Here is a 24,987-nt window from a genome sequence, read left to right as displayed (position 1 = left end):
ATCTTAAATTTAGTATGTCAATGGACAACTTATGGTTTAACAACATATACTCGGGATTATTCAAAATTTGAGAAAACGTTAGGTATTTTTAAGGTAATATATAAACAAAAATTATATTTAGGAGTCGAAATTATAATTTCAAAAATCCAGGATAACGGTGTTTTTTTAGCCCTGTTAATTCTTAGCCCTTTTTGGTTTAGACATTTAAAACTGATCAAATGTTTAAAACTGTAGGCGTGACAACTTTTCTCGCAAAAACATGACGTCATCCGGACGTCATATGTGGCCAACCTTCCACAGCCTCTGGAAAAAGTTGGCACGAAGTGTAAAATTGATGCCGTAGGCGTCCTGGAAGTTATAGGCGACGGTATATGTAATATTCAAAGAGATATCGACAGGAAAAATGAGGGGCGGCCGTTTCGCCCCCCCCCTTCCTCTCCCCCTCCCTAGGCGTGCGAGTTAACAGTAATTGCGCAACTGCGCTTTAACTAGGCAAAAGCAGTGTTCGCCACGGGCCGCAAAATCTCAGTCCAGCCCAGGCCCACGGGTTCACAGCCCGGCCCAGCCCGAACCTATTCATGGTAAAAGCGTCAAAGCCCAGCTCGGCCCAGCCCGTCAAAAATGAATGGATTAAAAATTATGGACATCACACAGGCAGCATGTCACCCAACGGTAGCAAAGAAACAATCTTTTGCGAGCAGCATGCATATTGCACAATGCACATTGCATGCGTGCTTTATTAGCTCGTTTTTTCAATCGTACATAGTAATAAGCTATGTAGTTACGATTTTTGTCTCAGTCGCGAAGCCCCGAGTTCACTTTACAGTTCTTGGCCCAGCCCATCCACATCCCATCGATCCTTCATATCTGAGGGCCCAGCCCAGCCAAGCCCAGCCCATGGCCCATTGAGCTGGCCCGGCCCATGGCGAACACTGGGCAAAAGGCGTCAGTCAGGCGGTGGTCAAAATTAGGATAAAAGAGATCATACTTTGCCTACGGCAATAAATACGCAACTTCGTTCCCAACAGCCAGCGGTGAACCACGGAAGGGGGTAACGGGCACCATGCCCCGGCCATTTGCGGTGGGTAGCGGGCGCTCTTGACACCGTGCACATAATTCACGAGAATTCGACAGCTAGTCTCGCGACTGGCGTGAATCTTTCTGTACTTTCTCAATCAAATGTAAAAAAAATACTCTGCCTGGTTTCGTAACGATTTAAGTTGTGACCAGTTGTGTGATGTCATTACTCGCCAGTTTTTGGTAAAAGAAGAAGACAAAGCTTTTCGATTTCATCCTAAGCGGATTGGTCCTCACCAGCACTGCCCATTCCACATCATCTAATGGCACAGGAACATGGTATGGGGTGAGGGGGTATTGGCATGATTCTCTCGCTCTGGGGTTGACCGGTGATGGCACAGGTCACTATACTCCCTCTGTACGGCGGCTGCAGCGTTCTCCCTCTGTACGGCGGCTGCAGCGTTCTCCCTCTGTACGGCGGCTGCAGCGTACTCCCTCTGTCTGTACGGCGGCTGCAGTCGGTTTGTACTTCCTCTGTACAGCGGCTGCAGTGTACCATTTCCTCGTGCAACAGTTGCAGCGTACCCCCTTTGTGCGGCGGCTGCAGTGTACTTCCACGGTACGGCGGCTGCAGTGTACTCTGCACGGCGGCTGCAAGGTACTCCCTCGGTACGGCTGCAATGCAGCGTATACTCCCACGGTACGGCGGCTGCAGTGTATCCGGTACGGCGGCTGCGGGCTGCAGTGAACTCGGCACGGCGGCTGCAGGGTACTCCCTCTGTACAGCGTCTGCAGTGTACCATTCCCTCGGCACGGCGGCTGTAAAGTACTCCCACGGTACGGCGGCTGCGGCGCAGTACTCCCACGGTACGGCGGCTGCAGTGCACTACTCCCTCGATACGGCGGCTGCAGTGGACTCGGCACGGCGGCTGCAGTGCTCTACTCCGTCGGTACGGCGGCCGCGGTGCGCCGGTCGCGGTGCGGCCGCGGCTCATTGGCCGAGTGGCCGGCGCCGGCCGCGGTGATCGGTCAGCGGTGCCGCTCGGAATCGATCTCACATGGCGTCGGTAAGAGCGCCGCCGACCGACCGCTGACGGCGCCTGACCCATTCAGCGGTGGATCGTCGAGCCCGACGGGCGACGGCCCGCTCCCAGCAGCCAGCGGCGCCGGCCGCCCGTCACCGACACACGGCGCTGTCAGACAGCACACGGCGGACAGACAGCACACGGCGGACAGACAGTACACGGCGGCAGACAGACAGCGCACGGCGGCAGACAGCACACGGCGGCAGACAGCGCACGGCGGCAGGCAGCACGCGGCGGACAGACAGCACACCCCGGCAGGCAGACAGACAACACACGGCAGCAGACAGACAGCACACGGCGGCAGACAGCACACGGCGGACAGACAGCACGCGGCGGACAGACAGCACGCAGCGGCAGACAGACAGACAGCACACGACGGCAGGCAGACAGACAGCACGCGGCGGCAGACAGATAGCACACGGCGGCAGACAGCACACGGCGGACAGACAGCACGCAGCGGCAGACAGACAGACAGCACACGGCGGCAGACAAACAGCACGCGGTGTCAGACAGCACACGGCGGACAGACAGCACACGGCGGCAGGCAGCACGCGGCGGACAGACAGCACACCCCGGCAGGCAGACAGACAACACACGGCAGCAGACAGACAGCACACGGCGGCAGACAGCACACGGCGGACAGACAGCACGCGGCGGACAGACAGCACGCAGCGGCAGACAGACAGACAGCACACGACGGCAGGCAGACAGACAGCACGCGGCGGCAGACAGATAGCACACGGCGGCAGACAGCACACGGCGGACAGATAGCACGCAGCGGCAGACAGACAGACAGCACACGGCGGCAGACAAACAGCACACGACGGCAGACAGCACACGGCAGCAGACAGACAGCACGCGGCGGACAGACAGCACACGCCGGCAGACAGCACACGGCGACAGCACGCGGCGGCAGCGAGCCGCTGTCAGTTCGCCAATTGCTGTAAAGCTTCATACCCCAAAAGGCGCGTCACAACACTAAAACCTTTACTTCACCATCCATCTAGCACGCATCCATAGAAAATAAGGAAAGAAATAAAAAAAAAACACTTTAGGCAAAATGCAGACAAATTCGTACCTTTCTCCAAAATATATGTTGCTGCACCTAAATCCAACACTGCCACTCGGTAAAATCCATTTGCTCTGACATCTTGGCCAAGGACCATTTCGGAGTTTCAATGTTTCACTGGTGGAGGCACGGTGCGCAGCCCCGGATGTAAGCTTTTCGCAATTGTTTTCTAACAATGTCTTCCAGTAGGTATTCGCTAATGCTCTGGGCTTCACTGCACATGACGTCGCAGCGGCACTCCATGTCACCCGAAGGTCACGGCGCACCGCCTACCGACGATGTGGGCGCACCGCACCCCCCGACCTCCTCTGGAAGGCTTCATCTCACCACAGGTCACTGGTCCGCCCTTCGCGGCAATACGAGCGGCGAGCGCTGACACTTCGAAAATGGGGAGGGAGATCCGCCAGGAACGCCTTCCGCAGCCAATGGCCTAATACACTGAAAAAGATGGCGACGCGCGCTCCGCGGTCGGAGCCGATGGCTGGGGGGAGGCGGGCGGAGCAGCGCGCACCTGTGCCGGGGGCGCGCTGCGGCCGGCGGCACCTGAGCGCGGCGGGCCGGCGGGTGACCGCGGCGGCCCCCCTCTCACCTGGGTCGGTCCGCGGCGCCGGCGGCGCGCTGCGACGCTCCCTGTGATCACCAGGCCGGCAGCAGGGCGACCGGTCGGCGCGGCGTCGCGCGCGCGGCCCGAGACCCGCCGATCAATAGGAGGCTGCATCTGGCCGGCGGGCTCGGCGCGCGGCGGCGCCCGCCGTCGGCGCGCCGCCGGCCGCACGCCGGACGGCCCGGTCGGCCCGGCCGGCTCACTCATATGGCATGCATTAGCGGGCGCCGGGGGATCGGCTGTGCCGGCCGCTCGGGGCCAAGGCACGTCCAGAGCAAAGGATCAGCCATCGCCGTCCAGTGGACACAGCACTGCACTGCTGACACCCGACAATGCCCATTGGACACGGCACGGCACTACTGACAGCCAACACTGCCACTGGACACGGCACTGCACTACTGACAGCCAACACTGCCCACTGGACACTGCACTACTGACAGCCAACACTGCCACTGGACACGGCACTGCACTACTGACAGCCGACACTGCCCACTGGACACTGCACTACTGCCACAGCCAACACTGCCCATTGGACACGGCACTACTGACAGCCGACACTGCCCAATGGACACGGCACCGCACTACTGACACAGATACTGACTGATACAGATACTGACACTACACTACACACATACTGGAGCGCCGGGGAGGTATCCACCAGATCTCCCCGGCCCGGGGAGGTATCCCACAGCTCTCCCCGGGGCCGGGACGGCATATGCCATGGAACGGCACCCATAAGCGTAGGAACCATGGGTGCAAGGGTGCAGCTGCACCCACAATATTTCTCCAGTGGGTGCAGACAATGTATTCTGCACCCACAATAATCTGAACCAAAAACCCCTTTTCTCATCAACACTACTTTCCATGCAGCACGGCAAATTCAGGATATGTTGCCCACTATCCATCTTTCGAAGCATTTGCTTTTGTGATGGTCTTCAAAACTTACATTTGTGCTGAAGAAAAAAAAGGAAATGGAGCATGTGATTGAACACATACCGAGCCGATAACCCACTGTCAAAATTTTTAGCCCGATATCTTCGAAAATGGCTAAGTTGGCCGCTTTTACTTTTTGCGGTAGTCAATATTGACAATATTAACCCTTGCAATTGTGCGGCGTTTTCCAGCTTCTAATCTGTAGAGGGAGGGAGGGGGGGGGGGTGATCGAGCTAGAGCTTCGTGGAAAAAACGAGGATGTTGCCCGTGACGAGAGGAAGCCGATGATACCCAATTTTAAGGTCCTAGGTCATTGGTTGACCTTCCAGGTCAGGTCAATGTTCCACCACACAGCACAAAAATAGAATACAACAGCAGCGGGCAAAAACAGGTACAAAACTCTCCTTTCAAAGTCAGACAGAATAATGACAGCCATTAATGTATTTTCTTGCAACGTAAGAGGCCTTGGTGAGCAACACAAACGCAGAGATGTGATTCATTTCTTAAAGAACAATAAGTGTGATATTTTAATGTTACAAGACACGCACTTAACGCAAGAAAAGACGTCTTCATTTAACAGTCTATGGAACGGAAAGGCCTATCATTCGTGTTTTAAAAACAATAGTAGAGGCACATCGATTCTGTTCAACAAGAATATTCAGCACGAAGTAATTAACAAGTTCACAGACAAAAAAGGAAACTTTATAATCTTGGAATGCAAAATCAGCTCAGACACATATATTATGGGCAGCGTCTATGGGCCAAATCGAGATGAACCAGACTTCTATGAACGTATAGGGAATATACTAGACAGCACAGACTATGATCATGTAATAATTGGAGGCGATTTTAATTTCGTTATAAATCCGGATGTAGACTGCTACGGTTATCTACAAGAACATAACGTAAGAGCCAGAAAAAAGTTCATGTCGATCTGTAATAAATACGACCTAATTGACATCTGGAGAAAGCAGAATCCTGAGAAACAGCAATATACTTGGTTTACACCAGCCCGCCAAAAAGGTGCAAGATTAGACATGTTCTTCGTTAGCCAACATCTATCAATTCGCTGCAATGAAATGCACATCGCGCCCGGCTATCGAACCGATCACAGCCAAATTTCAATAAGTCTAGTTGCAAGCCAATCGAGAGGGCCCGGGCTATGGAAACTAAACGAATCACTACTTAATGACGAAGATTATATCGAGATCGTTAATAGGGGAGACCCGGGAGGTATGGGCCGGTTTTGTGAAAAGGCAATTTTCTTTCAGTGGGCAGTGGCTAGACCCGGTTTTTCACTTTATGTACGTGAAATTGCATTTCGCCTGCAACGTGCGCCTGATATTAGGCATCTGGGATCAACCATTTTGTCTCGAGATAACTTTCAATAAATCATGTGCTTTTTCGATCCATCAAAATACACCGGGAGGTATGGGCCATGGCCCGGGAGGTATGGGCCGGTGCCATGTTTCATATTCTTTTCTCGACAATGAGAATAATACTCGTAGAGCTGGTATCTACCTTGATCTCTCTTGAGCCCAGGAACCGCATAGGCGGCTAACAGCTTACTTCATGGAAGTCACTTTGGCCCATATGTATATCGGTAAATTCAATCATGCACCATAAAATAAGATCAATAATATTTTTATGTTCGAATGAAATTTGAAGTTAAATTTTCGACCTAGCGCGACAATAAATAAAACTTATTGACGGGGACATTCAATGAAAGCATCTTCTTATTTATTTAGGATCAACGGGGTGGGTGGCCCGAACCTCCCGGTTAGGACGCCAGAATGTGCGTAGCATCTCAGCTCATAATCTTGCAAGAAAGCTTCAAATTGTCTATCCAGTCTTAATTTGCATGCTTTAAACGTTATGTTAGCGATGGTCTGACATCATAAAACGAGCCTGGTTCAAATTTATCACGAATTTTCTGTATGTACCGTATTTTACTCGAAGAGGGCAAAAACGCTTTATCACCGCTCATTGCCAAAGAAGACTGAGGAAGATTTCGGAAATCACGTGGGTTGTGTAACGGAATGGCTGCTTCCAGTTTACGCGGTCAAATGTGTAAAAATACGCAACACTTCTTCAAAACTGCGATGGCCCATACCTCCAGGAGGCCCATACCTCCCGGGTCTCCCCTAATTGTATCCTGAATACTGTAGAAGAATACGCTTTGCCCATCTACACAAAAGATCACATCTCACACGTACCAAATTTTAAAGAAATACAATTCAAGATAAACGACGATTTATTTTATGAAACACTGTTGATGCTGATAAGAGGGGAAACTGTGCGATATTCTAAAAGAAAGGCTAAACAAAAGAGGGAAAAAGAAAAAGATCTTATGACAGAGATAACGCGTGCGGAATCCAAGGCAGATTCCGCGCAATCAGAAGAGAACATAGCGCACCTTAATGGTCTAAAAGAGAAACTTGAAAATCTTAGAAAACCTTTCATTGATGGTTTGATCGTGAGGACAAGGGCTAAGTGGCACGAAGAAGGCGAGAGACCTTCAAAATATTTGCTCAGCATGGAAAAAAGAAACGCAATAAGAAAAATACCAACATGTTTGAAAATTGAAGGACAAATAGTTTCTAAATCGTTTTCGATACTGAACGAATTTACAAAAGATTTAGCAAAGAAATACGCTAAAGATCAAAACCCCTCGCCCTCTATGAAAAACTTTATTACAAAAAATATATCTAACAAACTCAGCATAAACGAGCGCAGACTTTTAGATCAGCCCATAACTTTTGAAGAGTTAACAAACGCGATGAGAAATATGAAAAAAGGGAAATCCCCGGGCTCAAACGGGTTTACGGCATGCTTCTTCAGACGTTTTTGGGATAAACTAGGTCCCTTATTGCATAGAGCATTCGCGTACGCACTCGAGAATAACAAAACGTTGATGACGCATCAGGAAGGCATTGTTACAATGATCCCGAAGGCTGGCAAACCGCCCGATAGCATAAAAGGATGGCGGCCCATAACGTTACTTAACCTTCGCCCTGGTGGGGGGGGCCATTTTGGCCCCCCCCCCCTTGTGGTTTTTCAGCGATAACTCAGAAACCACTTGAGTTAGCGCCCTGAAACTTTGTATAGCTGTTTATTCAACATTTTTACATCATGTCCTTTTTTGGGGGGTTCGGGTCAGGTCAGGTCAGGTCACAAGGTCACCAAAACTGACACCACCTCTAAAAAAGTTCAAAGCTCTCTCAAAGGCACAGCTTTTATCCGATCGATGTAAAATTTACAGTACTTGAAGATGTCGCCCAGCTCTACAAAATGGCTATCTCGGATTTTTTATAAATGTGACCTAAGGTCAGGTCAGGTCATCGCTGCTCCCCATTATAAGTCAATGGGAGAATCGAAAAGTAGTTGTTTTTCAGCTAAATCGGGCGTGATTGTTCCTATATTTCGTTATTGAAGTGTCTTGGGTCAGCAAATCACAGCCCATGTGAAACCATTTGCTTGTGACCTCGCTGAGGTCACGCTAGGTCATCTCCCTGGTCACCAGAGGTCACCAGCGGTTTTTCTGCACTTACTTGTTATTGAATAGAGATAGAGACTCCGTTCGACGTTTATCGTGTTTGTCTCGTCAATGCGGATCGAATGATATGCAGCATGACCTATTTCGGTAAGGTCATGACCTTGACCTGAGGTCAAATTTTCAAAATGACCTTTCGAGGTCAAACTATATATCATTCGACGCGTCTCGACGAGCCAAGCACGATGGTGCATGAATCGTTTCTCTATTTTCTCGTGAATGCATGCTATAGTTAAAAACATTTTCAACGAAATTTGCCAAGTTGACCTTGCATGACCTCTGTAGGCCAAACCGTTGAGCTGAGGTCAAATCTGACGAACCTTGGCGAAAGAGCTTGAAAAGAGCTATCGATTGCTTTTTTCCGCGGCTCTCTAGCTCTTCTAGTTTCCGAGCTACAGCGGAATATGTCCGGCAACACCGAAAACACTGAAATTTGACCTATGATGACCTCTAGCGACCTCAATATTGACCTTAGCGAAAAAATGACCGAAATACTTTCGAACGTACTTGTTATGGGCTTTCGTTTGCTTTTTTCCGCGTCTTCCTAGCCCTCTTCGTTTTCGAGTTAGACGGGGGGGGTCATTTTGGCCCCCCCCACCAGGGCGAAGGTGGCTCAGACCCACACCAGGGCGCGGGTTAACGTAGATTTTAAGATAATTTCTGCAGCGATATCAGCGAGACTGCAAAAAGTAATGGGTAACTTAATAGATTCATGTCAGACTGCTAACATGAAAGGGCGCTACATCGGTGAGAACACTCGTTTAATATTTGACGTGATAAACAATCTAACAAAACACAACAACTCAGGTTTAATTATGTCCGTCGATTTTGAGGCGGCTTTTGATTCCATATCCTGGAACTTTCTGTCCAGTGTCCTCGAGGAATATAATTTTGGCCCATCATTTAGAAAGACGATACAACTAATGTATCTGAACAATGATAATTTTTCGCGAATTATGCTGAACGGATTCTTAGGAAATAAAATCACTTTACGATGCGGGATCCGGCAAGGTGACCCAACTTCCGGGTATTTATTTAACTTAGCTGTTAATTTACTTGCAAATCAAATTAAACAATCAAGGTTAGTGAGAGGAATTAAACTTGAAGATAATATTGAAATAAGAATTTCGCAATATGCTGATGACACTGTGCTTTTCCTGCAAGATGCACAATGTTTGAACGGTGCCCTAAGAGAGTTGGAATATTTTTCAGAAGCCTCGATGCTAAAAGTAAACGTAGATAAAACAACATGTCTGCCGATAGGCCCGCCTACCCTGAACAGTAGTGGAGACCAATGTGGTGTTAAATGGGTCACCAGCATGAAAGTTTTAGGAATCATTTTTGAGAACGATAACACTAATATAACCGAAGTCAACTTGCAACCCAAATTGCTTCAAATACAGAAAGAGATCGCGCACTGGCGTAGAAGAAATTTAACAGTTCTGGGGCGAATAACCGTAGTCAAATCGTTACTGATATCGAAGTTAGTCCACTTGTTCACAGCCTTGCCAAATCCACCTAAAAAAGACCTTAAAAATTTAAATAATTTACTATATCAGTTCATATGGGCGGGTAGGCGAGACCCCATTAAACGTGCCAAGCTCATCCAAAACTACACCAATGGAGGGTTATCTATGATCGATATCCAAGCGTTCGTTAACAGCATGAAGCTCACATGGTTGAAGAGACTCATGCAAAGTCAGGCTCAATGGACAAAAGTTTCGGTCTTGGAATCACCCAAACCAATCCAAGAAATAATGTCCCACGGAAGCAAATTTATAAGGAAAATCAAGGTGAAAGTTACAAACCAGTTTTGGAAAGACGTGTTAGAAGCGTTCGAATTTTTTACCCGAGAACACACCTCCGACACAGAAGAAATACTGTCTGAAAGCATATGGTTTTCGGATTACACAAAATTCACGGGATCGATGATAAGAAGTTGGCACTCAAGAGGAATACGCTTCATTTATGATTTATTCGATGAAAATACAGGACGTCTTCACACCAAAGAAAGTTTAGAAAAAGCATACAACATTAAGATGACATTTCTCTGTTACGCGAGCCTGGTAAGAAGCTTACCTGATTCAATAAAAAACGCCTCAATTAAGAAAAGATCTGAACCAAACATGCCGCCAAGGATGAACTTGGCACTAAATCACACCTATTTCACACGCTTCGCCTACATGCAATTCGTGATCCATAGGCAAAAGGAAATAAAAGATGCAAATGAACGGCTAGAGCAAAAGTGGCTCAGGGATGTAGGTTGCTTCGAAGCTAGCAGTTTTGTCGAAGCCGTCAATGCTACGAACTCAAGTTACAACAGAATGTTTCAATATAAAATTGTAAATCGCATCACAGTTACCAACAAATACTTGCGGATGATCAATGTGAAAGAAAGCGAAAACTGTACTTTCTGTAATGCTGAGCCCGAGACAATATCACACTTATTTTGGTACTGTCCCATAACAAAAGAATTTATCACGGCAGTGAAAACTGAACTTCTAAACAAGTACAACGTAAGTGTAAGTGTAAATTTAAAAACATGGTTATTTCCCACAGATTTACCAGCCAGGGAAACATTGATATTCACATTAGCAAAAATAGCAATATACAGAGCGCGCTGCAAAGATAGCACACCACACATCACACACTGGATGAACATGTTAAAACAAGAAATCGAAACAGAAAGCAAAGTTGCCGAGTTGCTCGGCAAACAAAATAACTTTCAAGAGAAATGGGGAGCACTTAGGCATATCAATGCTTAAACAGTGAAGACTGTATTAAAAATGAATAGGACATGAAGAAAAAAAACACATACACACACACATACACAACACACAAACACACTGCACAGCCACATGAACACATTACCGCCACCTATACTCTTATAACACAATACACATTGGCACCCCCTCATAGTATCCCAAACCCTGATATTCTCCTTCCTTCAATCAAGCTAGCGAGCGCGTCGGCCGCTGTACGGCGTTGGCGGTTGTCGCGCGATTTATCTCACGAGACCGTTTCCAAGGTCTCCACGTCACCGCCCTCGCCGTCCTCTGCCGGTCCGCCGGGCCGGGGGCCGCCGTCGTGGGGCGTCGTGGCGCCGCCTGGCTCGTGAATAGGTAGTAAACACACTGGCGACAGGCAGCGAGCGGTGCGCCGGACGCTAAATTTATTGACGGATCACGGGGGTGACAGATGTCAGCTATGGGAGAGTGCCTGGTGATGTTTAGAATGTGTGTAGCATGCTCGAGTGTGAGCTGCTACCGTGCTGCTGGGTTGATGTGTGCTGATGGATGGGTGTTCCGATCAATAAACGTGAGAGAAAAAAAAAAACACAGCCACAGGCATATATTGATAGGGCCTCCTCTCTACAGATTGCCTCTTATCTACAGAGGGGGCGACGACAAATCGACAAATAAAAAATAAAATTTGCAAAAAAAAAGGTCAATGTTCCAAAAGTCGGGAAGATCGGGACCTGCTAGAACTGCGTAAAGTGAAGCTGTTAACGGGTTTTTCGTGGTGCTGATCACGAATATCATGTTAGTTTTGATGACAGATGATTTCTTCATGCATTTAGGCCAGATCGGGTCAGGTCAGGTCAGGTCAACCATTAGGCGTCCTACCGGCTATCCAAAGTAGTTGTCAACTACCACTGACGGCGTCGTAGCATGTTACGAAGGCACTAAAACTACTTCGTAAACGTTCAAATGGATGCTAAATTCAAAATCAGCCCGAAAAACTACCCAAGAAACATGCAATACTCGAAAAAGTGAACCGAGGTCATCAAAGGTCAATGACATGACCTGACCTTCAGGTGACCTTCACACCCACCGTAATGCATGGGACGAACATAATTTCACATGTTTGGACGTCTACAATCACAAAAAGACTGGAAACGCGCGGATAATGTGAGCTAACATACGCCAAATCGCGAGTCCGGCCGAACATGGTCTCCAGAATCAGGTCACAGGTCAAAGGTCTTTTGGTCATGAAATGTTCAGAGTAGGTGTAAACCTGATCAACTCGAGGGTACTTAAAGTTTGGTCGCGGTGAGCCGGTTTTGGCGCGAGCTATTTGCGAAAAACCATGGGGGGCTCGTCCGAACCCCTACACATGCGAGGGAATTAATGCTTCCAAATGCACTTATCGGTCGGTACCATTTCGACATGGTATACAGTCCCCCTCAAAGCAAAGCTCGTAACGAGCCTTCGCTCGGGTGACGCTACCTACCCCCCCCCCCCGCTTCACCAGCCATGGCTGGATTTCTGCACCCATGCACCCACAATGTTCCAGCAGTTCCTACGCCCATGACGGCACCGTCCCGGTCTGGCCAGACGGGCCGCCGTACAAATTTAGGGGGAGGCCGCAGCCTGGCGGAGCGCGTGTGGTCTAGCTGTAGTGGTCGGAAGGCCTGTCGGGGCGGCGGGGTTGAGCGTGGGACCTGGTGTGTGTGTGTGTGTGTGTGTGTGTTTATTTCGGTGATGCTCTGTTTCGTTTTGTTTTGCTGAAGAGGTGCCTCGTAATAAGTTTATGCTTTTGCACCAATTCAACTTTATTTCTGTCCATTGTCCATGCCCATAATCATGAATAAACGACAAACAAATAAACAAACAAACAAACAGGTGGCCAGGTGTGGGGTGACTAGGTACTTAATATTTGTGGGGGATAATCTCAAAGTTAGACATAGCTGCAAGTTTTGGTGTCAATTAAAAGTGTCAATTGTGGTGTCAATTAATATGGGGGCGGCACCCGCCCCTCCCCCTCGGCCGGCGAGGGTTAAGCCTAGAAACATGTCTACAACTCGAAAAAGTGAACCAAGGTCATTAAAGGTCAATGACCTGACCTGACCTTCATGTGACTTTGACACGCACCATAATACATAAGACAAACATCATTTCACATGCTTAAATCATGGATGAGATAACACTATTATTTCATCCGTGGTTAAACGTTTAAAACCACAAAAAGACTGCAAACGCGCAGATAATGTGAGCCGACATACGCCCAATCGCGATTTCGGCCAGACATGGTCTCGAGAAATAAGTCACAGGTCAAAGGTCATTTCGGTTATGGTCATATAATTTTCAGGTTATGTGTAGAATCGATTCACTCAAAAGTACTGAAAGTTTTGTTGCGATGGGCCGCTTTTTGCGCGAGTTATTTGCGAAAAACCGAGCGGGTCCGTTTCTCACCATCCCAGAGTGGGAATTTTTCCGATCCAGCGCGTCTTAATTCCAAAAATCTTCTTTGGGTTTTTGTTTATTTTTTTGTGTCAGTGGGGCTCAGAAATGTCTGAATTTTTCATACATGGCATTGTTTTATCTGTATGTCCACAGCAAGACTAGGAAAAATGCGCTCAAAGTTCACACTCATGCGTGATTTCTCAATGGGCTCAGTAAGGCCCGGAAGTATAGCTCAATTTCATTGTCCTGTCCTGTTGGTTTTATTCTTGCGAGGTCTTAAAGTTGCATATCTTCTGAAAGGCACCTTTATTAGGAATGGAATGGCAAACGGAAAGTATGCCACAACCTTACAAGGTCACAAAAATGTCATTTACGAAGAACCCTTACAGACACCATATTGAAGGAATGGTATTCTAGATAAATGTAGGAAATCAACAATGTTTTCCACACTTTTCCACTCCGAAACATATCCTATCGAATTCGCCACTTTCTCCTGCACAAGACAACGCCTAGTTTGGCTGCCGGCACTTGCCTGAACACGGAATAGGTAATCGCATTAGAGTATCTTAATACCCCACTCTAGGAGCGCTAGGGCAAACAGCACGATATAGGCATGTTCCAGACATAGGCGAATAAGTTTACTTCGTGATTTATATGATGCATATTTTCTGAGACACATTCATTAGGAATAGGATGACAGGCGTAAATTATACATACCGTAACCTTATCAACCCTCGCACTTGTGGGGAGGGGGAGGGGAAGGCGTCGGATAAAACCCAATGGTTTTCCGCAAATCACTCGCGCAAAAAGCAGCCGATCGCGACGAAACTTTCGTTGCCCTCGAGATCATCAATTTTACATCTAACCTAAAACTTTCATGACTCTGACCCAACTGACCTTTGACCTGTGGCATATTTCTCGAGACCATGTTTGGCCGGAATCGCGATTCGGCGTATGCCAGCTCACATTATCCACGGTTTCCAGTCTTTTAGTGGTTTTAAACGTTCAAATATGTGTAATATGATGTTGGTGCCATGCATTATGGTGGGTGTCAAGGACTCAAGGTCACGTGAAAGTCACGTCAAAGTCATTGACCTTTGATGATCTTGGTTCACTTTTTCGAGTTTAACTTGCTTCTAGCCTTCTAGGGTAGTTTTTGGTGCTGATTTTGAATTTAGCAACCATTTGAATATTTACGAAGTAGTTTTGGTGCCTTCATACCATGTTACGAAGCTGTCAGTTATAGTAGGTGACACCTACTATGGATGGCCGGCAGGACACCTAGGTACTGGTTGACCTGACCTGACCCGACCTGGCCTAAATGCATGAAGACATCGTGTGTGATCAAAACTAACATGAAATTCGTGATCAGCACCCCAAAATACCCCGTAGCACCCTAACTTTACGAAGTTCCAAGCAAGAGGTCTCGGTTTCCCATACTTTAGTTGGTTCATTAAACTGACTTGGAAAGTCAACTAATGACCTTGGACTTTGAAATTGGATATATTCGGCCTCATCTCGTCATAGACAGCACGCTTGATTTTTCCGCGAAGCTATAGCTTGATCAGGGGCCAAACGGCTGAGCCGGGGTCCAATTGACCCCGTATACTATATTGATTATGCACATTTACAGGTAATACTCTCACCAGAACACACCAGCCAACATCTGTGCACAATCTGGCTACAATACTACCTATGGTTTGCCCTCTACGAATAAAGACGTGCTAGATCGGAAAAATCCCCACTGTGCATCCGCTCGGTTTTTCGCGAATAACTCGCGAAATAAGCGGCCGATCGCCACAAATCTTTCAGTACTCTCGACTTAATCAATTGTACACATACCGTAAAAATGTCATGACCCTGACCCAAATGATCTTTGACCTGTTACCGAATTCTCGAAACCATGTTTGGTTGAAATCGCGATTTTGCGTACCTATTGTCATCTCACGTTATCGGCACGTTTCCAGTTTCTTTTTTTTGCGCGTTGTAAACAAACGTTCCAACATGTGAAATGCTGTCTGTCTCACACATTATGGTGGTTGTCAAGGTCACTTAACCCACGCCCTGGTGGGGGGCTATTCTTTGCCCCTCCCCCTTCAGACTTTTTCCATATATCTCCAAAACAACTGCGCCGATCGTCACCAAACTTTCAGTACCTACCCTCCCGGACAGTCATCAATTGTAAACATTGTGACAAAAGAAAATCCAAAGGTTATGATAGGTTGGCCGTAAACGACGTCAGAGTGACGTCATGTTCTGCCATTTTCGATCCAAAAAAGGTTTCGCGGGAAGAGCTGTCAGGAAGAGCTATGCAATGCATTAGAAATAGTCTGAACCCCTTGTAGAAGTGCCTGTGCCATACTGCGGCTGCTATATATTTGAATTTCAATGTGTTTACACCAAAAAGTGAAATTAAATAGAGCGAGTTGAAGAAGGCGTAAGCCGAAAATTAAATATGAGCGAGTTGAAGAAGGCGTAAGCCGAAAGCTCCTCAGATCTATCAGGCCTTTTTTTACGAATTTTGGGCAGTAATTTATGAGAGTACGGTTACTTTACTTGATTACATGTTTAAAACACGTGCTTATTTGGAAAACATACTTGGAGCCAGAGTCCTTTTAAATAAAAAACAAACTATAGCGATATGTCCGTCCCCAGGGACGGCGCCACAGGGGAAGGGGGGGGCAGGGGTCAGCCGCCCCCCAACTCTGAACACTGGGGCCCTCTTTCCAGTGTCCCAAAATTTGCCAGTTTGGATGAGAAGTAACATCCAAATCAAAATAATTTTCCACTCTCACCTCCAATTTTCAAGAGCGATTTTTCACTCCCTAGTTTACCAATTAGGAACATCTGCTTGCACCTTTAACCACCTTCCATATTTGATTCAATGATCTTTTTAGACAGCTTCCACATCTTCCAACATTCAGAAATGAATTGTTGATCTGTTTTCTGCTCTTTTTTGTACTCTTCTAACTTGCAATTTTCCACTTTCAGCCCTCATTATAGTGACGAATATTCCCCTCCGACACCCAAGCTGAAATATAATTTTGGGACACTGCCTCTTTCAGCCAGCAGGTCAAGTATGGACGGAATACTCTCTGGCTGTGCAGAAAGAAGACTTCTGGGCAGAGCTGTAGAAATGACTTCAGGAGTGGGGAATCAAGTCAAAGGGGGCCTTCTCAAGGTGCCGCCGCCAAGATAAATCTTACGGACTTTTGGCCCATGTTTTTGGAAAAGGGCCCAATTTAGCACAAAAAGGTGAAAGAAAATCATTCATTTTGTATCTTGGATGATTGTGATTGATTGATGATTGTCCTATCTTCCCAGGCTGTAGAAAGGGCCCGGGCCAAAGAGGGGGCCTCTTCACGTCTGAGCCACGTCTGAGAGGGCCCACTCAATATATGAAAGGGCCCAGGCAACTGGCAAGGTCTGGGAGGTACCATATTATGCCTGAGAAGGAGAGGGCCCACAACAGTCATGACAGGACCCGCAGCGGTGCTGAGATGGCCCTTGGAAGGAGTGCGAGAGCCTGTAAAATGCCTGAGAGGGCCCATACCAGCCGTGACAGGGCCCATATCAGTACTGAGGGCCCACAGCAGGGCCCATAACAGCACTGAGGGGGCCACCACAAGTTATGTGAGGGCCCGTACCCTGACATATTACTGAGGGTTATGTCAGTCAATGGCAATCATGGAAGGGCCCCCAACAGTACTGAGAGGACTGTTGCAATGACTAGGAGGGCGCGTACCATACCTGAGAGGGCCCATACCACTCATGCGAGGGCCTGCAGCAGTACTGAGAGGGCCCTTGCAAGAACTGGGAGGGCCCGTATCATGCCTGAGAGGGTCCATACCAGTCAAGAAAGGGCCTTTACCGGGCTCCAATGGCCATGCCAAACTGAGGATCTACCGAATTTCAGAAGGCCCATATCAGGCCTCAGGGGCCCAAACCAGGCCTAACCCGCGAGTTGCTGGGGGGGGGGGGCGTTAACCCTCTAGTGCCCCCGGTATCATATCTGTAAGTCAATTTGCAGAAAATTCGCGTGCTAATCGTGAAGGCGAAAATTGTTGAAAACCCTGCTGTATCAGAAGTGGTACGTCTTGGCAACCACCTGGTGGCAAAATTTTTAAGTAATGATTTCTCAGTTTCCCACCAGGTGATTTTGAAGAGGGTCAGTTTGTCCTTTGCTGAAAAGCTCTTTGAGATGCAAGTGTAAATTCTAGCATTTGAAAAACAAAAAAATAGTTATTTGGAAAGAAACTTGGTATACTGTGAGACAAATGTCCAGCATTTATCACAGTATGTTGCAATACATCGCAGCTATTTCAGGGTCAAAGATATGGACCCCTAATTTGGGGGATACTAGATATGATACAGTGGGCATAGCACTCCAATATTTTCTATGAAATTTTCGCCGCTGCAACATACGGTGTGCCAATACCATAAGTTTTCTCAGGTTTTTGACGAATGACGATGGTCACAAGACTTTGTGAAGTTCGCACCTCTGGCGTCAGATAACTCTATTTCGCTCCAGACTCGATATTTCATAACGATATTCGTACGCTTATGCCGCCTCTCATCCTTGTCAATCACCTAACATCTAGCTGCCCATGAGTGGCCTTACATGCCTCATACATCTCGACTTTTCTAACGCTCATAGGAATCTGGTTTTCCAACTGTTTGACGATGATAACAGTGAACTTTTTGATCTGCAGGACACTAGCAAACCATATCTTCTAAAACCACGTTAGGAATGACATGCCATCGATGACAAGCTTGTTGATTTCAAGGGACGATCATCCGTGCAAGCATTTATGCTTGTGAAACCAAAAATTGAGACTTGACTATGTATGTTTGGGAAAGGAGGATTCAGCGGTCTCTTGCACAATTTCGATATTCCAACAGGGTTTGTGGACGGGCTTATGTCTTGTGGGTCTATGTCTTAGCTGGGCATGGCCGAAGACTTGCATTAGCAGCCAGCCAGCTCTTTTCATTCATACTGGAGAACGACTCACAATTTGTTTGGGATTCAAATCCCCTCCGTTCATCCCAGTATTAAGAGATTGAATGTGGAGTGGAAAACTACACCGTCATCGTCAGAGGAAGCTAGCTAAACGGACTCGCCATGAAGACAGACGTCAAGACCGAAGGACGTGGTTCCTTTGATTTACGTATCCAAGAAGTAGGCAACCATGCACTGCTGCCAGGATCCAGCAGGTGCCTGACACCTGGCAAACATTTTTACTGCCAGGTATGTCATTTGTTGTCATATATTGACATATGCCGCCAAGTATGGTAGCTGATTGCCACTGAACAAATAGGATTTATACTAAAACATGGACACTGACCATAAGAATACAAGTTAAAGTGCGGCATTGCGTACGCTCACCTCCATATGAGGTCAATGAACATTGTGCAAGTTCCTGCCGATCGGTACACAGTTACCTGTACCTTTGTTGTCTGACACGTACAACGGTTACTGCACTGGTCACTGGTCAGTGCGCGGCTGTTGTACTGACGCCGATGACATGAGGACCGAACGACCAGTCAAACTGCTAACTGACGATTCACAGGCTGAGAGTTTCAGTCACCAGCGATTGTCCGGCTATCGTGAAGATAAACCAACATTCGTCTTTGGCATTGATTCCGGTCCGTCGGCAGGCTTGCCAGCATTTTGCATCAGAACTGCTTCACTTCGACCAACCGTAATGTCTTCATTTTTGTATCAAGTATGTATAATGCACGTTTGAGAAGCATGGCCCACATGTCTGAATTATGAAAAAATGCACAAGTGCAACGCGCTGTATCGTGGAAATTAAAGGAATAGAAGGCACTCGTAAAAAGATGCCTATGATTAGCGTTGTTCCCTTAGTACCGACTGAAAGGGCATTTTGATACAAGTAGGATGCCAATGAAATATTAAGAAAATGTTCTGATAAGTGGCGCACAGTAAAGGATTTCTTGTATGCATTTTACACATTTTATCTCTGAAATTTTTCAAAACATATATCTTCTCATCTATGTCTTCACTTCCTTCTGTGTGGTCTGATACCACTAAAAATAACCAAGTGGAATGCCCAATGTATCATATTTGATACACAAATTATTTCCGAAATTTGAACTGCGAAAAATTTTTTGACTTCAGATTTCGAACAAGGGACCCAAAACGAATCATAGGTCACAAGGTGCTAATTTTAGGAACCGTGGAACTATGTGTGGGCATTAGAGGGTTAAACGCCCCCACTTTTTTCGCCGGGTCATAGCATAAAAACGGCGCGCCGCAGGCGCGCCAAAATTTGAATACCTGTAGGGAATTGATTGAAGCTTATTGTGACAAAGTTTCAAAAAAATCGGTCGGAAAATTTTTGAGATATCGAGGTTTTAGTGACGTCATGATTTCTGAGTTTTCGACCAAAAACGGCATATGTTAAAAAAATCATATAAAATCACAGAATAGAGATACAGACATGCCGTAAACGCCATTAGACTGCCAATACCATGAACAATAAAATGGCTATCTTCGATTATTGATTATCGTTCCGCATTTTCCAAAATGTTGAAGTGAATCTTGGCAATTTCTCGTGACTACTTCACGACCATGATACATGCATTTCTTAAATTGAACTTTTTGAGCCAAACACGTACATATATGGTAAAATGAATGTCACCATCGTGTTCTACGCCCCAAATTACCCATAAAACATGTGTCACAGGCTGCGAATATAAGTTTCGATTTTCGGGAATATGTGCCTGCCCGGTTGACCTGACCTTGACCCTGACCTATGCTTGACTGACCCCTACATGGAGCTGACACTCTTGTAGGCCTTATATGATGGATTGTGCACCGTTTTGACAGAGTTTATGACGAGAGGCGCCCTTTGCGAAGTCCTGAAGTCCATGCTACTGAAAGCCCGATTTCAGGTGTTTGACCTGACCTTGACCTGACCTGTGACCTCAAGATTCAACTTTTAAGTACTCATCTGAAGCGTCTCGTCGCGTTCTTTCGTTTGCCGCCTCGTGCGTTTCGCTGCGCCTTTTGGTTCTCGAGTTATCGGCTGGGGGCGTTTAACGCCCCCCCCCCCAGCAAACGGTGGGTGGCGAAATACCCTAGCAACTGCCGGGTTAAGAAGGACCATATCAGGTCTCAATGGGCCAAGCCAGGTCTCTAAGGCCTCTACTAGGCCTTAGAAGGTTCATAATAGACTTAATGGGGACCTGACAGGTAGTGGCGGATCCAGCTCATAGTTTTTTTTTTTTTTTTTGGGGGGGGGGGGCAAACCATAACAATTTATCGATTCTTTCCATGCCTCGTCCATAGGCGTAATGTTACAATTATGCCGTTGGGGGGGGGGGGCAAATGCCCATTTTGCCCCCCCCCCCCTAGATCCGCCACTGCTGACAGGTTTCCAAAGGCCCAGACCTGTATTTATATACACTGTGGCCCAGACCAGTCCGCATAGGGCGCCTACAAGGCCTCAGGACAATTTCAGGCCGCATAGACCCTAACAGACCTCGGAAGTCCCGTATCAGGCCACAAAGTGCCTATATCCAGGCTTCAGAATGTCCATACTAGGCCTAATGGGGCGTAACAGGTCTCCGAATGCCCATTCGAGACCTCAGAGGGCCAATATCCAGTCTTCGGGGAACATAGGAGCTAAGCCTCATAGGGTCCCTATGATATCGAAATCGCCCGCGAGTACGCCGCACTAAACCCTGGCCGCCGGTCAACCTTCGGGGTCAATCGTACCATACTTCAGAGGCCTCATAGGCTCATACCACTCATGTGAGGGCCTTTAGGTCAACCTAAGGGCATTACCCGAGGTGCCGCTCCTGTATCATGTGTGTACCGGTGTTTTTGGGCCGGCCCTGTCGAGCCGAGCTCCTGTTTGAGCCACTGTCCGTCCGAGTCACTTTCCAGCTGGGAGGCGGGGCATGATAAACTCGAGTATTGAAACCCCACTTTTGTCCAGAATTTTGGCTGCTCAGGCTGATTCAGGTTATTTACGCAGAATTCATTGGTCAGGATAGCAAACAGCTTCCAACAAAAAAGGTTACCTATTCATGTTACCACAAGAACAATGTCTTGCCTGTTGTCGAACGGACCCCCTCGGTTTTTCGCGAATAACTCGCGTAAAGAGCAGCTGGTCGCGACGAAACTTTCAGTGCCCTCGCGTTAATCAATTGTACAACTATCCTAAGAATTTAATGACCCTGACCCTAATGACCTTTGACCTGTGACCTACTTTTCGAGACCATGTTTGGCCGGGATCGAGATTCAGCGTATGTCGGCTCGCATTAGCCGCGCGTTTGCAGTCTTTTCGTGGTTTCAAGCGTTCAAACATGGGATATGATGTTGCTTCCATGCATTAGGGTGGGTGTCAAGGTCACCGGAAGGTCAGGTCAGGTCACTGACCTTTGATGACCTCGGTTCACGTTTTTCGAGTTTTACATGTCTTTAGGCTAGTTTTTTTTAGCTGAATTCAAATTTAGCAACCATTTGAATATTTACGACGTAATTTTGGCATCTATGATCATAACTAACATGATATTCGTGACCATCACCCCGAAAAACGCCATAGCAGACACCCTTTACCAAGAATCCTTTTCTACTCAGGTTGGTTCACTAGAGAAATAAAGGCGCCGTGGTGACGTCATCAGAGGAAATCCTTCACGTTCAAATGAAGGGGTCATTTGAATTGCTGATTTGAGCTCGATAAGTAGTCCTATTTTTTAGTTTCAGCTCCATTTATCGTAATGAGGCCATCTCATTGTTACATTGGTACAACTTTTGATGACATATAATCCTTGCTTTTTTTCTCCAGCTCGCTCGAAAGATGATGAAATTTGCATGCATGCCTACGGGTGAAGGGAGATTCTACCGCCGTGGTGACGTCACGGTAAATGGATTCTAGAGCTCGTGAACGGGGGCTGCCCTTCACGACGTTCTAACATGTCCCGATTTTCCCGACTTTTGGGTCATTGACCTGACCTGGAAGGTTAGCCGATGACCAAGGACCTTAAAATTGGGTATCATCGGCTTCCTCTCGTCACGGGCAGCACGCTCGTTTTTTCTGCAAAGGTCTAGCTTGATCAGGGGCGAAACGGCAAAGGGGGGTCCAACGGACTCCCGCCCCCTATACATTCGTGGCTGGAAAAACACCAATACGGGCGAGGGTTAAGAATGTGTCTTTTAACACAAAAGTTATTGTATAGAAGGCAACAGTTTTGGGAATGGTAGGTCAAGGTATCTTGTTTGGGCCCTTTTTCTGAAAACCTGCCCCCGCAAGGCGAAATCCGTGGCGCCGTCCCTGTCCGTCCCTAATGCAGGGCGTATTTTAACATGTTAACTGGGTCGGCAATTGCCGACCCAGTCACGGAGAATGCCGACCCAGTGACAGCCGTTTGCCGACCCAGTTGCCGCCCTCTCTAGGATGCAGCACGCACATGCAGGCTAGGTGCCGTCATTCATAGTGAGGCTGCTGCCCTCCGAAATGATAATGCCGCCTCTTAACCCTCGCCCTGGCAGGGGGGGTCGATGCGACCCCCCCCTAAGGTTTTTCGAAGATAGCGTAAAAACGGCGGCGCGCAGCGCCGCCAAATTTGGCACAGCCTATGGGGCAACCTTTTTACATATGACCTGAAAATTTCAGGTCCGGGTGACCTTGGGTCAGGTCACCAGGTCAGAAAAACCGGTACAAGGTCATGGTCAAATTTCAATTTTCTTTTTGCACCTGTCCAACTCACAGTTTTCGACTGATTTCCTTCAAACTTTCAGGATGTGCTAAGTTCACCGAGTTGTATAACATATAGTCCGGTTTTTTTTAGGTCACTGACCTGAGGTCAGTTAGAGGTCATTACGTCGTAATGTTAAGCCTATGGGAAAATACTAAATTCGGAAAATACTGGAGGTATCCGCTTCGTTTGATCTTTTTTTGTGCTTTGAAACCACGGTACTTAACAGCAGGTCACTTGGTGCTTCTTTGTTTGGTGTACTTATCCATGGGTCAGGTCAAATGAGGTCAACTGAGGTCAAATGACGTTTTTGCCAATAACTTGGCACATAATGACGCTAGAGCTTAAAAAATGGTATCATTGTGTTCCTGGTGATCAGCCGAATCAAATGATATGCGATATGATGCAATTTGGTTAACTTGAACTTAATTTATAAACTTAAGTTTACTTAAAATTTAAGAAAAACTTTAAGTACACTTAAGCAAGCTAAAAATTATATCGTTCGACGCGCCTTGACGTGCTGAGTCCACTGGTGCTTTTCTTTTTGCTCTATCTTAATTAGATCAAAAGTTATAAGCGAAAAACTTTTGACCTGTTTTTAGCGAAATTTTTACATTTATACCCCCCAAAACCCCCCTAAATATTGACCTAGAGCAACCAAATTTGCACAGGGGCGAGAACTCCGGGGGGCCCACCTACCTACCAAATTTGGTGTTTCTAGGTGCCATAGGAGCCAATCGCGAGGGGGGGGTCGCATCGACCCCCCCCCCCCCTGCCAGGCCGTGTTATGAAAAATGCCCTGCCAGGGCGAGGGTTAACCCTCGCCCATGTAGGGGGGGGGGTTGGTGCAACCCCCCCCCCTGAGGTTTTTCGGAAATAGTGCAAAAACGCGCCAAATTTTGGGTACCTTATGGGGCAAACCTTGCGCATCTTTTGATTAAAGGTAGTGTGCCACCTTTGAAAGATTTCCCATTTTATTTTTCCTAGGATAAGAAGCTTCTGTTTTTACCTAATATCGCAAAAAAATCAAAAATGGGCCTGAAATAGTGCCTTTTTCGCCTAAAAGTTTTTCGGTTTTTAGATATGTATAACAACTGTAGTGGGCTCACCTGCAAACAGGCGTCGGGCAACAATCGCGAATGCGGCGCACTTGTGACAATAAGCAAAGGTCATTATAGTGTTACGACCATACGACGTACGGGAATGAGTTATCAGCTGTCTAATCGTAGACAACACAATGTCGAGCCTTAAACTGTAAGCCCGTATTGGTATTGTTTCTTTTATTTGGCTGTCGAACATTATTTATGGTTTGAAATATGATTTTATGTAAAATAATTGATATGAAAAAGCCGTCTTATAAGTTATGACCCCATTTCACCACACGCAAGTGGCAGAAATGACAATGATCAGCTGACGCATTTTTCTTGGCCGAAGTCAGAGCGCGCGGCCCGACGCACCACGCGTATTTGGAAATTCCGACCTCGACGAGCATCAGAAGCCACCTAACAGGCGTGTTCGAAACCGCAGGAGATGATGATGAACGGGTTTATCGAAACTTGATTGGATGAGCATATCGGTAATAGCGATTTCAGTGTGTGCATTTATTGTTCATAGTGGTGTGAAATGTGGTTGGGGTACGACCGACAACCCGTCGGGGCGAATTTCGCACTGGGGTACTCAAAATTTGAAGAATTTAAGACGTTTCCATGAGTTTTGAAGGTATGGATAAGTTCTAAAAATCTGGTTCTCCTTATCTGGGCCATTAACTCCATACGGTCCAAGAAAGCTGGCACACTACCTTTAAAAAAAAA

The 24,987-nt window shown here is 47.1% G+C and overlaps 1 protein-coding gene across 2 annotated transcripts in view; it reads right to left on the bottom strand.

Moving 5' to 3' along the window:
• The window catches only part of LOC122374034, a 38,952-nt gene that overhangs the window by 10,912 nt on the left and 3,053 nt on the right, over window positions 1-24,987 (bottom strand). The window contains exon 1 of one of the 2 annotated variants that reach the window (XM_043352539.1): window positions 3,761-3,834. The exons of the other annotated variant lie outside the window; for it this stretch is intronic. The gene's annotated coding sequence lies outside the window, so the exon portion shown is untranslated. Of the gene's footprint in view, window positions 1-3,760; window positions 3,835-24,987 lie in introns of those variants that run through there. 2 annotated transcript variants of the gene reach the window in all.

The sequence above is a fragment of the Amphibalanus amphitrite genome, unplaced genomic scaffold (genome assembly GCF_019059575.1).
Source record: "Amphibalanus amphitrite isolate SeventyFive unplaced genomic scaffold, NRLGWU_Aamphi_draft 001590F_arrow, whole genome shotgun sequence".
NCBI classification, from domain to species: domain Eukaryota; kingdom Metazoa; phylum Arthropoda; class Thecostraca; order Balanomorpha; family Balanidae; genus Amphibalanus; species Amphibalanus amphitrite.
The sequence above is the reverse complement of the archived record's forward strand: the minus strand, read 5'-3'. Positions and strand labels throughout refer to the sequence as shown.